Below are 16,491 nucleotides of genomic sequence, written 5' to 3'. Positions count from 1 at the left end.
TCCGGCACTCTCAACCCGAGCATATACGAGTACTGTAAATATGTACATATAATAAAAAACGCCAATGTCACAGCTGTGACATTCTTTTTTCTTTCTTTGTTGTTTCAAAATGGTAACTCGCAGCACGTCACATACTAAATGAATACCAGGTTTTCTTTTGCGCAAGATCTGCATGATGGTCAATTTACCTCGTTTCTTTATACTTGCTACAGCATGTCGGGGACATCGTTGTTTTTTATTAAACCGAGTTATATGGATATCTGATAATTTTAACTTGTTTGGTAATACCCTGAAGGCGACACGTACTGAATAAATGTAGCGATTTAGGAGTCTGACAGATTTAGAAATATAGAATATTTTATCATAAGCTCGACCACTGATTCCAACTAAGTATTCTTAATCCTTGAGCTGTTTTACGGAACTGGTTTACAAGGAGCACCACTGGCTAACAGTAACTCTGTCAGATGGCCACGACATTTGAAGATCCCTCCTCCAGGCCATACTTGAAAAAACTTAATATTTTTATTTTTGGTTAATATCGGTTTATACCGGTCACCGGTAAACAATTTGCGATTACGGTTACGGTTACGTTTTTTTTTAGATTTCAAATAACTGTTTCGTTTCGTTTACGGTTACTGTAAGAATTTCGTTCCTGAACGATTTTTCGTTTCGTTTACGATTGAGTCTCTGATGGTGCTCTACTAAAGTTCGTTATTACTGTTTATTTCTGATCACTTTTATTGTAAAGACGAATAAAAAAGATATATTAGAATGTTTCGAACCGGTGTAGAGAACTTTTAGGTGAGTTGGAAGGTATTACTGCAGACATGATTGAGATGTTACATAAAAATAGGGTTCCATGCATTTGCCCTTATTTCCTTTTCTGTATATTTCCCGTTTTGCGACATGCTTAAAATGAGCTAGCGACATCTCACAAACATTAGTGTTGTTTCTTAATTCAGAAAATAAATTATGAATCTCTGACTATATTCCGGCGACTGCAAGCTCTATGACTCAACTAAAGTGTGTGTTAGAATAACAACACACATGTAATGCTTCCCCAACCGCGTCCGATGTGCGTGTGCCCCGCCATAAACTATTGTTTGTTCATTCTTTCTCGTTTCACATCTAAGCTTGTTTTAAATACCCCCTTTGTTCAGTATTCTGGCGAGAAATTCTATATACGTCGTGAATTGATGGTTCAATGCGAGACTTAGATGTTAACTTCGCACGGCGTATAAAATGGTGTTTTGCAAAAATGACCTATGTGATAAACCGCCAAGATTCCTTAGTACCAAGCGAAGACTTTTTTTTTTTTTTTTCTTGGAACGATTGATCTTTTCGCATATTTTACGAGAGGTCAGACTGAATAGCAAATTCAGTAGCATCGTTTGCTTCAAATTCTCCTATTCACGCGCCGATGAAAATATATCTGCGCTTAGGGAGATGGGCAGCTTGACATTAGAATCTTAGTACATGCTGCACTTTTTATACTCTTTGTCTAAAATGTTTCGTTGTTCTATGAGGTAAAGTACGTCGTACATAATTTTGTTTGTTTTTTTCGTGAATTTACTCGATAATACGGTAGTATTTCGATGAAAGTTAACCTAAATATTATATTCGTGTTGAGATGTGTAATCTGCTACAAACGTTTTAATATGTACTTAATAAGCGTTTGCAGATGTAAATAGAATTTCCCCCGTCCATATTATCAAGTTATGAATTTAAACACGCGAACACGTGGTATATTTTAAAACTTATTGATTCAAAAAGCATTCATCGTCCTTTTCAGTGAAGCAGAATGTCGAAATCTAGGTATATGATTTTTTATGCATGTTGTCAACATTCTCACTAAGGCTACCTACTATCCTGATATTTATAATTAGACAACTTGTTAGAGTTAAGCACTTTGAATTATTGACAATTTATTCCAAATTTCGAAATAACATATTAAATTTTAAAAAAAGCACCCTAACTTGAATGGCAGTGAATTGATCCTGCACAATTTAACTTAACTCATTCTTATTGTGAAGTTAATGCTAAAGCATTAATAAGAAGTCGCATTCTTTTGTGTCGGACATTCGCGAATTACAAAAGCAGTGCGATATTATGACCTCACATTGCCCCAGGTGGGCCAAATAGAGGTCCACGTCTGGCTTTCACAAGAGGGTGTAAGTTCTACTTCATGCAGCCGTGTTGTTGTCACTGTACCTTGCTTTCCCGTTGCTGCTGAAGGTTATCAAATGCAAACTTTGAACAAAACAGAACCTGTTTTGTTCCGTTCAAACACCCTTAAAGTGTTCTAAAATGTTTTGCTATAAACTATTTATTGCTCTAAATCAATCCGTGGCTCGTTAGCATAATAGTAAAAGCAAGATATATGTATAGCCTTCTTAGGGTCCGTATAAAATAATATAAAAAACAATTTAGACACACATGGATTTCTGCTATTCGTTACAGAAACCAGCAGGTGCCATTGGTCGTGCGACAGACAACCACGAGTGATCTCTTCTCAGGCGATTTTCAGACGTTGACAAATCAGTCTGCCTCCGGTCGGCTACCTCGCCGCGCGGGAACCCATCACACACGATTATGTGTCACACGTTTAAAGGCGCCCATGGTGTTTCGCACAAAATAAAAAAAATAATCGGGTTCTCGAAATACTGCCCCTGAATCTCGTAGGCAAATTGGACGCGAATAAATTTAATCTTAGGCCTTTTGAGAATGCGTCAATACCGAAATTTTAGTTATCATTATAAATATACAGTCGCTGAGAACATGTCAATGGCCGTTTGAACTAGGCGTAAGGATATATTTATTTTCAAAAGCGACCGAATTTTATAAGTGACTCATATCAGAATAAGCAGCCTTGTACATCAGGCGCCATTTAAAATATAGCAGGAAGGTTCCTTAATAAACGATCCCTTGTCATCCAACTATTTTGGAGAAGCAAATTGTCTTTTTAGGGGTCTTCTTTCAGTGTCAGTCATTTATACAACTAAAAATTTAACTTAAATTGAAGTGTTCAAATTGTAATATTAAACTAAGTTAAATAATAACGTCCAACTGACGTAAATGCCGCAATTAAAAAAAAGTTACCCTATGCCACCTATGCCCTATGCCTCACAAAACATTCGCGGTGCCTGGAAAGCTAGTAATGTTTTACCAGAACAGTTCCTTTGTGCTGAACCAGACACCACCACAAAAATATGAGAGAAAAGTTATGAAACTGGCAACACTGTACGATAATCGGCAATGCTGTCTTTTCCATCTTTACATGGGAATTAGGTTAACCTCTGCAGTAGACTCGATGTAAGATTGAATTTGCTCACGTTGCTACGCGATTCTTCAGACCATCTCAAATAAAGTTAGCACGTTAAAAAATTTACCGACAAAGTGTTTTGCAACGTTGTGCCGAAAAAACAATAATGAAATCAAGGCTCAGCGGTGTTTTAACAGACAGGGGATCGTCCGGACACAATTTGTGCCACCAGGACCAAATCTCAATAAAACGTTTTATCTGGAGGTCCTTGAAAGCCTCAGAAATATGGCGGGAAGTGTGCGGTGATGCACGCACTTGGATCCTACACCACGAAAGCGGCCTATGTCACACCGCAATCTCCATCACTCAATGTTTGTTAGGAAAAAAATATTATCTAGTCTACCGTATGAAAAAGTGAAAACCGCTTACAACTCTTTGTAACGCCGAATTAAAGCGCAGCTCTTGAAGAGGAAAAGGAAAGGGCACTGGGGGGGGGTTCAACTAACAGGGGGGGTCACGTGACCTTGGGGGGGCACGTGACCCCCAATGCCGATGATGTCATCACTGACATCACGGATGACGTGATCAGTGACGATGACGATGCGGATACCGATGGCGTCATAAGCGACGTCACTGATGACTTCACCAGTGATGATGGCGATGACGATGCGAATGTCGGTGACGTCATCAGTGACATCACTGATGACGTCATCAGTGATGATGACGATGACGATCGGATGCCGGTGACGACATCAGTGACGTCACTGATGACGTCATCAGTGATGATGACGATGACGATGCGGATGTTGGTAACGTCATCAGTGATGATGACGATGACGATACGGATACCGGTGACGTCATCAGTCATGATGACGATGACGATGTGGATGCCGGTGACGTCATCAGTGATGATGACGTCATCAGTGATGATGACGTCATCAGTGATGATGACGATGACGATGTGGATGCCGGTGACGTCATCGGGGGGTCACGCGACATCGGCGGGGGTCTCGTGACCTCGTGGGGTCACGTGACCTCGGGGGTCACGTGACCTCGAGGAGGGGGTCGCGTGACCTCAGACGAGTCACGTGACTTCGGGGGGTCACGTGACCTCGGGGGGTCACGTGCCCCCCACGAGGTCACGTGACCCCGGTGGGGGGCTCGCGCGGTGCATTATGGGACATTTGCCATGATGCACCGCGCGGTTACGCCGACGGCGACGGCGACGCCGCTCAAGCCGGAAACGGGCCCCTAGGAGCTGCGCTCTAAAAGGAATTCCTCTGGTGCCCAGCCTCCTTTTTTGCCGGATCTCAGTCTATGTGACTTCTTTTTGACATTGAACTACGTCTTTCTCTGCAGCTGAAAGGGTGTGCAAAGCTGAAAGGTCGATGGACGTAACACAGATAATACCGCCAAAAACAGGGCAGTGCGCACAAGCGTCCCTTCTTATGCGCTGGCTTTCTCGTTTGACTCGAATCGCTGCGCTCTGAATGAAACGGTGGTAAACGCAGCTCGGGCGGACGTGATTCCACAATATTCGCTCTTCGCTCTGGACACCTGCCGAGGCCACGTGCTCTGCGGCATGGGCACTTCAGGCGACTCTCCCGATTGACTAGACAAAGCGCTAATCCGCCTCCCATTTTTTTTGCCACCTAAAGTCACGGAATCCTGCGAAGTCGCACCAAGCTCGCCGTATGGTCTTTTTTTTTGCTGATCAAATGAACAATTTTCCTTGACCTCTCCGTTTTTCGTGTGCAAATCTCAATTCGCTGGTGGCGAGTACCTTATGGAGACGTTTCCTGCAAGGAGCGTCACCACATGCGGTGTCGCTACTTTGAGGCACTTAAAAAGTGAAAGCCGTTTACAAGTCCCTGTAACGCCGAATTAGAGCGCAGCTCCTGAGGAAAAGGAGGGAAGGGTACTGGGGGGGGGGGTCAAGTGACCTTGGGTGGGGGTCACGTGACCTAGGGGGGTCACGTGACGATGCCGATGCCGATGACGTCATCAGTAACGATGACGATGCGGATACCGATGACGTCATCAGTGATGATGACAATGACGATGCGGATGCCGGTGACGTCATCAGTGATGATGACGATGACGATGCGGATGCCGGTGACGTCATCAGTGACGTCACTGATGACGTCATCAGTGATGATGACAATGACGATGCGGATGCCGGTGACGTCATCAGTGATGATGACGATGACGATGCGGATGCCGGTGATGTTATCAGTGACGTCACTGATAACGTCATCGGGAGTCACGTGACTCTGGGGGTCACGTGACTTGGGGAGTCACGTGACTTTGGGTGTCACGTGACCTTGGGGTGACCTTGGGGAGTCACGTGACCCCCGATGACCCTTGGGGAGGGGTCACGTGACCTTGGGGTGACCTTGGGGTCACGTGACCTTGGGATAACCTTGGGGGTCAAGTGACCTTGGAATGACCTTGGTTGCGCCGACGCCGACGCCGACGGCGACGGCGACGCCGGCGGCGACGCCGACGCCGCTCAAGCCGGGAACGGGCCCCTAAGAGCTGCGCTCTAAAATTATTTTTTGCCAAAAATTACGAAGACATGAAAGCGATATCTATACCTGAATGAAAAATCCGTCAATGTAACCCTGTTTGGCAGTCAATGTTTTCTAGTGGACCGCTGACTGTGCCTGACTGTAGGTCAAGCATGTCTGATTGGCCAACAAGTTACTCTGACCGACAATCAAACTCCAGTCAGACTCCGCTTGTCGGCTTTCTTATGGTTTTCTGGTGGCGGTCGGCCGCCGCGAAATGCCAGCAAGATGGCTTGGTGGCGATTCTGATTGTACATCGATTTTCTCTGACTGTAGGTCAAAAAGCTTTGACGTGCAGTCAAAGCTTTTTGAACTTTTTGTTTTGTCGAGGCATTTGGCGATATTTATGCGTGCGTATAGCTTTACTCTTACACAAATGCTGCCCTTGTTGATGAAATTTCCTTGAAGTGGCAGTCAGACGTCATCTGATGGGCCATCAGGGCACGTTCCTCCAAGGCTGCTGACTGGCAGTCAGTGTCCCAAATTACGTATCTTGATGGAAGTTTCAATAGGGTAGCACGGTCACGAAATGCGGGTGGAATCGTGCCGTCACGAATACTAGAGGTTGGAGGTACAACGTGTTTAATTTTCATAGCTGCCGTAGTTGGCGTCGTGGACGTCACTGACGATGCCGCAAGAGATCCGTGAAGTCAGTGAGCAAGCGCGGTGGAAGTCTCTAAAGCCATTCAGCATTACGCGTAGCAAATGAATACTCTCAAAGTAGGATTTCCCATAACGCAAGTAATGTTTGAAGACAAGTCTTTCAAGCAGACGTCACGATAATTTTACCCTCGTCGCGCAGTTCTCGGCGGGACGCCAAGGGTGCCCTCTTGGCTCTCTTTGAGAGGCACGGCGGACGGGAAGCGGGAAGTCTCGACTCCCCTTTAATCGCGGGAAGGAAGAGAAAGTTTTCACAGCGGAGCTGTTGAGACCTAGTTGTGCCAGTATCGTGTCCGCCAGCAAAAGAATGATAACACAAAACTCTTGACAGCTACCGCCATCTATAAACAACGACGGCAACCAGATAACCGGCTTGCCAGTTGTTTGGTTGCCGCCGTAGTTAATAGATTCCGGCCACCTTTCCAGCCTTTCCACTCTAGCTTGGCGACTTGCGGCCGGCCATTGCTTCATTCCCACCACAGTACAGCTTCGCTGGTCTTCCTTCTTCACCAAAGTGAAAAGACTGAATTTTTTTTTTCAATTTGTCTGCATGGCGACGACAAGGTATAAGGAACGAAATCTCTTCTAAGTGTCGAGAATAAAGTTATCGCTTTAAAATATGTATCGTTTTCGAATAGGCAATAAGAACAATATCATTCTAAGAGATCTGTGGAGATGAGCGTGATTGAGAAGTTTACTGCACGCACAGTGCCGAAAAAGTTTATATTGGCGAGGAACGCCTTCAGTAGGATGATGCTTCATGGCGGTCTTGGTGTGGCTGGTTTAAAACGACCCTGTCGAGGCTTCGAAGATCTCAAGGTGCCGAAATGGCGATTATTATGGTAACAGACATCGATCATCTAATAGCCTTGTGAGGTTTTGGTCACCTGCATCTATTTTTGTCCGGCTAGCACGAAGAGAAGGCAATGGCGCTACTTCTTTAGGACCCCGCAACTCCAATGCCTGCCACACTTAGTTCTGCGGAACTCTATGCAGAATAAGCACACATACGCAGCGACCACCTTTCATTACCCGACTCAACTACCACTTGAAAGGGCTCCATTTTTGTGCTTTGGATAATGTCCTGAAGAGCGTAACCGACGAGGTGAAAGTCACCCAGCAGAGGGCTTGCAGCACTGTTACGACCAATGGAGACATTAGAACATAAATGTTCTAATACCGAACAATGCCGTTTCTGAAAGCTAGTTTAATTATCCGCACTGTTCTTGGATCTCAGGAATAAAAACATGTCTAGGCCCAATAAAAAAGTAAAACTGCGGAGCGCAACCTCGATAAGTAAAATCAGGCGGCAGGCGAGGGAAATATCACTGATGTACCAGAAGAAAATTAAGTACTACTTTCTGTAAGTAAGAAAAATAAGAGATGTGCTTAATACGTACCGCGCTGTGAGCTCAGTTAAATAACTGCCTTAAAATAGCGGTATCTCTGTTTTAATACTGGGTAAAGTTGACCACCTTCAGACAAACTTCGGCTGTGTCACTGTGTCAGTTATCACTGTGTCAGTTTGACCACTTACACATTTGCTGATTTTGCTCTCAATATTCCCATTATTATTACCTTCTTTACTTCGTTGAAAGGACTTGTGCTATTTGCCTTCTACACTGACCCAGAAATTAGCACGGAGGGAGCGAATTATCCCGGCAAAACAAGAGGGCCACGGTTTGTGCATTGCATCAATTTAAATTTGGGCTCGCAGTTCCTATTTTCACATTCTGCGTGATTTTTACCCTTAAGTAAGTGGCCGGCAACTGCAAAAAACATAGAAAATATTTAAACTATTAAAAGAAAATAAAAAACACAGTAAAAAAAAATATATAAAAAACTTTCCTCTACCGGGACTCGAATCACCGACCACACGATCACATGCATCGCGCGTTAACCACCAAGACCAAATCGCCAATTTTTTTTTCTTTTGAAACATTTATTTACATCTTTTTACACAATATCAACAGTGGTCAATTTTGTACAAATTATGTACAATATATACAGGTGACGACTTTTGTCAATGACGCAAAAACTTTTAAGTAAGCGATACGTAAATTAAATAAGGTGGTAGGGCACCTGCGTGACCTTAGCAAGGGAGACATCTTGCTACGGTAATATTGCCGCGCGCCAAGTAGGCAGCGCGGCCGTGGCCTCGCGGTTATCGCGCTTGCCTCCCACGCGAAGGGCCAGGGTTCGATTCCTGGCCGCAGATATACATCTTTGTTAACACTGTAATGTTATGTTCTGGTGAAATCGAGAACCGTCTAGCTGATTCGAGGTCAGAATCTTCTACGCGTCGAACCTTCTACGTCGAATGCTCCAGAAGCCAACGTGTTTACAAAAGCGGCTCCGTGGGCAAGCCGGAGTCAGTCTCGCCCCAGCGTTCGACTCTGCAGTCACGCCGACTTCGACGCCCGCGACGCTCTGTTATTATCTTTCGTACCCTTTTATTTTTTTGGCACAAGTTCGCCACATTAAACGTTTATTTCTTCCTGTTTATTTCTTATTTACTGGTCACCACCCGTGACATTTTGGTGGAGGTGCTGTTTACCGCATGCCCGTGCAGCGTTCCCCTCCAAGAGCCCGCAGTGGAAGTCCAGTTCCAAGCCCAGTGAGGAGACCAGTCCCCGCGGAACCCGAAACTCGGACCAGCCGGCGCATCAAGGGAGAGGATCCTGAATACGATTCGTTACTGGACAAGCCGAAGCCAAAGAAGACGACGATGGCCAACCAGTCGCAGACGCCGGCCGCTCCTGCTTCATCTACCTGCCCGTCACACCCCGGACTCCGACGCCATTCCACGGGGACACCCACGAAGACGTCGAGGACTGGCTTCAACAGTACGAGCGGGTGGCCCAGCACAACCGATGGACGGACGACCAGCGCCTGCAGAACCTTTACTTCGCGCTTGAAGGAACTGCCAGGCACTGGTTCGAGAATCGGGAAACTTCGTTGATCTCGTGGACCGCCTGCAAGAATGAGTTGAGGCGAACTTTTACTAACCGGTATCGACGGGAGAGGGCCGAGGACCTTCTTCGAATGAGAACCCAGGGCGCAAACGAGACCATCACCAGTTTCGTCGAGGATGTCCTGCGCCTGGTCACTCGCACCGACCCTCAAGCCACCGACGAAAAGAAGTTGCGGATCCTGATGCTAGGCGTACGAGATGACATCTTTGGAGGCCTCGACCGCAACCCGCCGACCACCGTCGAAACGTTTGTAACAGAGGCGACCAACATTGAACGGGCCCTGCAAGCACGAGCCGCTCACTTCCATCGAGCTCCTGCCGTCGCTGCACCCACGCCGTCAAGCTGCGTCCTCAGCCCCAATATTCCGGAGATCCGAGAAATAGTTCGTGACATCGTCCGTGAAGAACTAAAGAAGCTGATATCTGCCGCCGAACGTCCAGCTTAACTCTCGATCGCCGATATTGTTCGAGAAGACGTCCAGCAAGCGCTCCAGCCAGACGTTTTCGCCGACGGCTTACCGGAACCACCAGCTGTGAACTATGCCGCCGTTGTTCGTCGTCCGCAGCCTCCTATTGCTCGGCAGTACCCATCTGCACCCCAACGAGAGGTCTCTTCGCCGCAGTACGCGCCGCGCCAAGAGCAGCGTGGATTTCGAAAGACCGACGTGTGGCGCACGGATGACGGACGCCCGGTGTGCTTCCACTGCGGGGAGGCTGACCACGTTTACCGGAGATGCCCCTACCGCCAGCTCGGCCTGCGAGGATTCGCTTCAAACGACCATCGACCTCGTTTTGGGGAACGACCAAGGGACATCGAGGAATACCTCCGTCGCCCTTCGTCACCAGCGCCCACCGCACCACGAGGTTCCCGTTCTCCATCCCCCCGACGTTCCGCGTCGCCTTTCCGTCGGTCGCGCCGTGACAGCCTGTCCCCCTATCTCGTCGGGAAAACTAAGTGCGGCAACGCCTGGAGGTGCCGTTGCCGAAGACGACCCGAGTAAAGAGCCTCCGAGAACGCCGGAGAGCTCCCACTCTCCCGACGCCACGCATCGCTACGACGCCCCTGCAACGGTGTCCAACAACCTAAACGTCATCATCGACGGCCACAACGCATCGGCACTCGTGGACACCGGAGCAGACTACTCAGTCTTGAGTGGGAGGCTCTCCCGCCGCCTTCGAAAAGTCATGACGCCGTGGTAAGGACCCCAAATACGAACCGCCGGAGGACATCTCATCACACCAGTCGGGAGATGCACTGCTCGCGTCGAGATCCACGGTGAAACGCGCCCTGTCAAGTTCGCCGTTCTGCAAGACTGTTCGAGGGACGTTATCCTCGGAATGGACTTTCTCTGCGAGTATGGCGCCGTCATCGACCTCGGAACAAACCGGCCGACGCTACGAAAACCTGCTCCACCAGCGGAGGAACCCCAAGCGACGTCACCCACGGTCCGAGTCCTCGCAAACCACGTAAACCTACCACCGCGGTCGAGTGTTTTCGTACTTGTCGGGATCGATGAAGCTTCCTGTGGCGAAGTTCTCCTCGATGAAAGCCTCCAATCGCTCCTGGGAAGAGGCAGAGGCGTCGCAAGGGGAGTAGCTGAACTTCAGGATGGGCGGACTGTGGCTCTCGTGACGAACTTCCGAAACGAAACGCAACACCTCACGAAAGGTGCAGCCGTGGGCCACGTCGAGAAACTCCGAAACCCCGCCGAAATTACCGAGATTACTGACGAATCCTCGCCGCCCCAGCAAGACAGTACGTCGCCAGCGCAGCTCGACATTGACCCTAAGCTTCCGGACCCTAAACGGCTTCAGCTGGTTAACCTCCTCGCCGAATACCGCGACTGCTTTTCGACGTCGTCGAAGGTGCGCCAGACCGCAGTTGCCAAGCACCGCATCGTTACCGAGGACGACGCGCGCCCTGTGCATCGATCGCCGTACAGAGTCTCCGCTAAAGAAAGGGAGGTGATCCATCAGCAAGTTCAAGAGATGCTGAATGACGACATAATCCAACCTTCAAGCAGTCCATGGGCCTCTCCAGTCGTGCAGGGGCCCTAATCTGGACACTTGGCGAGAAAGACGGCGAGAAATCTGGCGGCTATGATTGGCCGGCGCCAAGGTCAAGTGCGGCGTCGGCCAATCACGGCCGCCAGATTTCTCGCCCACCTCTTCGCCAAGTGTCCAGCTTAGGGCCCCTGGTTAAGAAGGACGGAACTCTTCGGTTCTGCATGGACTACCGGCAGCTCAACACGGTTTCGATGAAAGACGTCTACCCACTCCCCCGCATCGACGACACTCTAGACCGGCTGCGCCACTCTCGATACTTTTCATCGATGGACCTGAAGAGCGGCTACTGGCAAATCGAGGTCGACGAACGGGACCGAGAGAAGACAGCCTTCGTCACGCCGGAAGGACTGTATGAGTTCAAGGTGATGCCCTTTGGACTATGCACGGCGCCAGCAACTTTCCAGCGTGTCATGGACACCGTACTGGCAGGGCTGAAGTGGCAGAGTTGTCTCGTCTATCTTGACGACGTCGTAGTATTTTCAGCTGACTTCGACGACCACTTGAGACGACTCAGAGCTGTTCTTCAAGCCATTCAGACCGCCGGACTCACACTCAAGCCCTCAAAGTGCCGGTTCGCCTATGACAAACTGAAGTTCCTTGGCCACGTGGTTAGTAACGAAGGCGTCCGCCCAGACCCCGAGAAGACTCGCGCCGTCGCGGCATTGCCAGCGCCGACAGATAAGAAGGCCGTGCGAAGATTCCTTGGACTTTGTGCCTATTATCGACGCTTCGTTCGGGATTTCGCAAGGATTTCCGCACCACTTACGAATCTCACGAAGGACGCCGAGAAGTTTGAATGGGCCGAGGAGCAACAGCAGGCATTCGACGAACTGAAACGACGACTCCAGACTCCTCCTGTGCTTGGACATTTCGACCAGGATGCGGAAACAGAAATTCACACGGACGCAAGTAACGCGGGACTGGGCGCAGTACTAGTCCAAGTGCAAGAAGGCATCGAGCGAGACATCGCCTAAGCAAGTCGGACATTGTCCAAGGCGGAGAAAAATTACTCCACGACTGAGAAAGAATGCCTTGAGGTCGTCAGGGCAATAACGAAGTTTCGTCCGTACTTGTACGGGAGCGCGTTCCGTGTAGTCACGGACCACCACTCGCTCTGCTGGCTTGCGAACCTTAAGGACCCGTCAGGACGCCTCGCTCGATGGAGTCTTCGACCACAAGAGTTCAACATGACAGTGGTCTATAAGTCAGGCCGGAAGCAAAGCGACGCCGACTGCCTGTCCAGAGCCCCCGTCGAAACCCCTTCCGGCTGCAGCGACGACAATGACGACGAGTGCTTCCTAGGAGCAGTGAACACCGACTATATGGCACGACGTTAACGGGACGATCCTGAGCTGCGCGCATTAATCGAGCATCTGGAAGGGGGCAGGGGTACCGTGCCACGTGTCTTCTCACGAGTACTGCCGACCTTCGCCATCCGACAGGGTGTACTCTACAAAGAGAACTTCGGCGACAACAACACACCGTGGTTGCTGGTAATCCCGAGTGACCTTAGAGAGGAGATCTTCCAAGCCTGCCACGACGACCCGACATCTGTACACCTTGGTTACAGCCGGACACTGGCCCGTATTCGTGAAAAGTATTACAGGCCGAAGCTCCCCAAGACCGTCCACCTATACACACGATCATGCCACGAGTGCCAGCGATGCAAGAAACCACCGACGAGGCCGGCCGGACTTCTGCAGCCCATTTCTCCTCCAACTACACCCTTCCAGCAGATCGGAATGGATCTACTTGGTCCTTTTTCGCCTTCGACGTCGGGGAACCGCTGGATCATCGTCGCCACAGATTATCTCACGCGGTACGCCGAAACGAAAGCTCTTCTTTCAGGGACTGCTGTGGAAGTCGGCAAGTATTTCATCGAGTCCATCGTCCTCCGGCACGGCGCTCCCGAAGTTCTGATTACAGATCGCGGATCTTCGTTCATGGCCCAGCTGAGGCAAGAGATCCTTCGTCTCAGCGGCACCGGCCATCGTCGAACCACTGCATACCAACCTCAGACCAACGGGCTGACCGAGCGACTCAACAAGACAATCGCCGATATGATCTCTATGTACGTCGACGTAGAGCACAAGACGTGGGACGAGGTGTTGCCCTACGTCACGTTTTCCTACAATACGGCGGTTCGGGAGACCACTGGATTCACCCCTTTCCAGCTGGTGCATGGTCGGAAGGTAACGACCATGCTGGACGCAATGCTGCCCCATGAGCCATCTGACAATGAGAGGCGACGACGCCCAGGCCGTTGCTCAACGCGCCGAAGAAGTCCGCCAGCACGCCCGACTCATGATTCAAGACCAGCAACGCATCGACGCGGGCCGCTACAACCTTCGTCGCAGGGTCGTTCACTTCCAGCCCGGAGACAGGGTGTGGGTGTGGACGCCCATGCGTCGCCGCGGCCTTAGTGAGAAACTGCTGAAACGGTACTTTGGACCATACAAGGTACTTCGTCGCGTCGGCGAGCTGAACTGCGAGGTGATGCCTGACGGAACAAGAACATCATCACGCCGCCCACCACGACCGCAAGTCGTCCACGTCGTGCGCCTGAAGCCGTACTACGCTCGATAGGACTGTGAATCTTATGTGTTTGAAGTGACTCTTTAGTTCGCCGTTCTTTTTATGTGCTTTGTTTTGTTTTGGGATGCATCGGAGCGATGCACTTTTTAAGGGGGGAGTAATGCCGCGCGCCAAGTAGGCAGCGCGGCCGTAGCCTAACGGTTATCGCGCTTGCCTCCCACGCGAAGGGCCAGGGTTCGATTCCTGGCCGGGGATATACATTTTTGTTAACACTGTAATGTTATGTTCTGGTGAAATCGAGAACTGTCTAGCTGATTCGAGGTCAGAATGTTCTACGCGTCGAACCTTCAACGTCGAATGCTCCAGAAGCCAACGTGTGTACAAAAGCGGCTCCGTGGGCAAGCCGGAGTCAGTCTCGTCCCAGCGTTCGACTCTGCTGTCACGCCGACTTCGACGCCCGCGACGCTCTGTTATTATCTTTTGTACCCTTTTATTTTTTTTGGCACAAGTTCGCCACACTAAACGTTTATTTCTTCCTGTTTATTTCTTATTTATTGGTCACCACCCGTGACAATATGTTCTCCACGAGTAGTTGCCTGTTATACAATATCTGGCGACTGACTGAGGTTTTTAACTATTTCTTTCCATTCTTCGTTCTCTTGGCTTGCAAGTATTCTGTGGTCAACTTGAATTGCTATGTGTTTAAAATTTACCGAGGAGGGCTTTGCAGCTCCCGCTTCGGTATCTACTTTTCGCGTCTTCCATAAGCTATAAAGTCCTAGTACAACTAAAACATCTTGGATTGTATCCATGTTTTCCGCAAAATGTAAGTGCCGAAAATTTTTTTCAACCACTTCAAAGTCCTTTTTTAGTGTCCTTTTGAAAACGTCCCAAAAAAAGACAGCGTCTACACATAAAACGAAAGCGTGCGTGAACATTTCATTTGTTTGGCAAAGACGACAGTTGGTGGTTCCGTATACTCCAATGCCGCGGGAGTCGAGCCACTCTTTTACTGGGATGGTATGTGAATGAAATCTGTAAAAGAAAGTTTTGCACTTGGGAGGAATTTGCATTTTCATGACTCGTTTTAGAACATTCGTTCTGCAATTCTGTGTAGGGTCATAAGGGTACAGGCGAAACACTGGGTCCGGAAACAGCGAAAGCAGAAGTTTCCTTACCAGTAATTTCTTTGAGCACGATGTTAAAAAGTTTAGGTCAAACCTCGCTCTTAGGAACTCCAACGTGTCTGCTACTTCTTTATAATATCCACGTAACAATATTTTACTTGTGGTTAGCGAGTCATCAGCTTCTGGTACCAAGTATTTTGCCAAAAAGAACTTTTTGCACATCTCCAAGAAAGGATGCTGGTCGTGTCTAAAAAATTTCCATCTGGCAATTAGTTGTCTCACAAAGATGTGACCCAGACCAAGCCCCCGTCTTGAATTTTCCGAAATAAATTTGTTCTTCTCATTGGCTCATACGGTGACCGCCAGATGAATGTCACAAATATCCTGCTGAACCCGTTAACTGTTATTCTGGAACAATGCATAACCTGTAGAAGGTATGTTAGTTTTGACAAAAAATAAATGTTGCAAACGGCGACTCTACCAAAGGTTGATAGATATCTGAGGTTCCGCATGCGTGCAGCTGATTTGACATTTTTTCCAACGTTGTCCCACATTGCCTTTGGGTTGTCCACTGCCATCAGCGGTACTCCCAACAGTCGGGGTTTCTCGGTGGACCATTTTATGTTAACAAATAGAGGTGGAGTCGTCCCCCACTCCCCACACCACAAACCGCAACTTTTGTCGTTGTTTACTGCCGCACCAAACACGGCACAAAAATGCGAAACGCGCGACATTGCATTTTCTATGCTTGGCTTGTTGGAGCACACAAGCACAGCGTCGTCGGCGTAGGCCAAAAGCTTGACTTCGCAGCTGTGGAGACGAAAGCCTTGAACTTTGTTGTCGCTCAGGATGCTTCTGTAGAGTGGTTCAAAGTAGAGATCAAAAAGAAGGGGTGACAGGGGGCATCCTTGTCTGACCGAACGTTGAACTTCTATTGATCGTGTAAGAGCTCCGTTGACTATTATTTTGGTTGATATGTCAGTATAACAGAGTTTTATCCCACGCTCGACATTTTCTCCTACTTGTCTGTGCCTCAGAAGAGAGAACAGAAAGGAGTGTTGAACTTTATCAAAGGCCTTTGCAAGACCGAGTTGTAAAATTGCCGAGGCTTCGTGTGTTTTTTGGCAAATTTCTAACATAGATCGAACTATGTGAAGGTGGGTTTGTGTATTCCTTCCCTTGATAGAGCAAGTCTGGTGGTCCCCAACAATTAAAGATATTACGCTTTGCAATCGACCTGCTAGCACGCGTGCAAAAATTTTGTAGTCGTTATTGACTTAACTTATAGGCCGATAA

This window comes from Ixodes scapularis, unplaced genomic scaffold, assembly GCF_016920785.2.
Source record: "Ixodes scapularis isolate PalLabHiFi unplaced genomic scaffold, ASM1692078v2 PGA_scaffold4__175_contigs__length_147842914, whole genome shotgun sequence".
In the NCBI taxonomy this organism is placed as follows: domain Eukaryota; kingdom Metazoa; phylum Arthropoda; class Arachnida; order Ixodida; family Ixodidae; genus Ixodes; species Ixodes scapularis.
The sequence above is the reverse complement of the archived record's forward strand: the minus strand, read 5'-3'. Positions refer to the sequence as shown.